Raw genomic sequence first — 2,361 nt, forward strand, 5'->3', positions numbered from 1 at the left:
GTTCCCAGTCTAAGCAAGAAAGCTTTCGGTTTTTTGCCATTAAGTACCATATTAGCTGTAAAGGTTTTTGCTTGTTTGTTTTTGCTTTGCATGCTTTTTTAAAAAATCAAGTAAAGGCCAACAACCAATCCAAAATTTCCGAAAAAATTTTATCCTAGATAGCTGTTAAAATTTGCCAAATGCTATTTATACATCGATTGATATGATCACGCATGTGAGTTTTCTTCATTTGCCTGTCAATCTGGTGGATTACATTGATTGACTTCCAAATGTCAAACCAGATTTGCAGACTTCAATAAGTCCCACTTGATCACAGTGTAGAATTCTTTTTGCATATGGATGAATTCTATTTTTTAATATTTTGTTAAGAATTTCTGCATTTATCTTCATGAAGGGTATTTGTCTGTACTTTTGGTCTGGCTTTGGCATCAGAGTTGAGAAGTGCCCCCTTCTCTTATATTTTCCCGTTTAGTTTTTAGTCATCTACAGCTTGAATCACCCATGTGTCAATGCCAATGTAAATTACAAGAAAATACATATATTATCCTCAAAATTAAACCAAAATTAGTTAAAGATAAACAGAAGCATAACACAAACTCCAAACAGAAATGTATGGACTATATTGATTTCTTCAAGGTAACAAACACAGTGAATTTATTGAATCCAACAAGAAATGTAAGTGGGGAGAATCTGAATGACTTCATTTGGTTATAGCCTTCTCTAAAGTATGGTCTTTGCCAATGGACTGCCAACCTGCAGGGCGGTGCCACACCACCGGGAGAAGCCCTGGGTTCTACAGATAGTTACTCTCTGACAGGAGACCTAGACGGAGAGAAGCAGCAGCTGAATTCTCATCATCACCGTCTCACTGAGCAACAGGGGATGGGTCCCTTTTCTTCCTTCCCCTTTGAGAAAATGATGACACCTGTCAGGGCATTTGGATGCATTACCAAAGGAGACAGTGTCTCGGGAGGTGTGTTGAAGTCAGAAGATGGCTGCATGTGAGCCACAGGGAAAAGCACACAATATTGCCATAGAATAAGATTCAAAGAATGATGAAGGCGGACAGAGGTGGGGCTGACATTAAAAGGTAAGGTCCATTTAACGATCAGCTGCAAATGCAGGAAACCGCTGACCAGTGGAGGAAGACATCGTCATCACTCACGCCATGTGGTCAGGTGGGAACAAATGTCAGAGGTATTGGATCTCCCCACATGAGTGACAGAGTTAGGAGAATTAACTGCAGGAATTAACACTGGCAGGCTTCTAGGCAAACTCTCAAGTGAAAACCATCTCCCATAATCATTTTTCTAAACTAAAATTTCAACGAGCCACAGGATGTTTGAGTTGGAAGACACCTAAGTATATCAATGTGAAGGCTGCATTTTACAGACAAAGAAATTGAAAGTGAGGACATTCAAGGGATGTTTCTAAGGATACCATAATTTATTACAACTTAGGCTTTCTTAATTTCTGATCAAGCGTTCATTTCAGAATGTTCAAAAGTGTTTTTGCTTTGAGAGTATGAAAGGGTAATATGCAATCTCCAAAAAGTGCATTGGTAATAGCATGGCTTATGAGTTTCTAAAAGGTCACTGGATTAACAAGACACTGTATTTAAAAGTAGTTGTTATTCAGACTAAAGTTTAAGCTATGATTTATAGACATGCAATTATCTTATCATAAAACTGACTACACTCACAGCCAATGCATAAAGGGGACCAAGCCCAGGAAAGATCTGACTTCTCTATCAGGTTTTGGGCTATCGGTTTCATGAGCTCAGGAAACAAACAAGAAAATAAACTAATAAAAATGAGATTTATTTTCAGTTTTAGGAGAATAAGGTAAAGACCTCGTTCACGGAGACACAAGACTTGTTTATGCAAAACTATGATCAAAAAAAGACATTATCATTTGCCTTAAGTGAGCTATAATAGAAAAAAATCAGTCATCAGAGGCTGAAATTTAACTGCAGTAGCTAATAGATTTCTAATTTTCAATCTTAAGCTTGCTAACGAATATTTAATAATTTTAAAAAGAGCCCACTTAGCAATCTTTCTAGAGATGGTCAGTTGAAATAAACACAATTATAACAATTATCCATATGTATGTGGAGTCACTTTAAATCTAGAGAGGAAATATAAGAATACATTTTGTTACATGGATAATTTGGTCAGACCAAGGTCATGACACTAGTAGAAAATAATTCGTTTTCTATGGTTTTCCTAAGATAGCATAGTAACTACTAAAGCAATGGATTTTAAATTGCCCATTTGATTCAATAATTTTTGTTTTGTATAATCACGAAATTAGATGACTATTATTAAAACATCTATCATTTTCAAATATTTTAATTTACTT

Source organism: Pteropus vampyrus, unplaced genomic scaffold (genome assembly GCF_000151845.1).
Source record: "Pteropus vampyrus isolate Shadow unplaced genomic scaffold, Pvam_2.0 Scaffold190, whole genome shotgun sequence".
Lineage (NCBI taxonomy): Eukaryota > Metazoa > Chordata > Mammalia > Chiroptera > Pteropodidae > Pteropus > Pteropus vampyrus.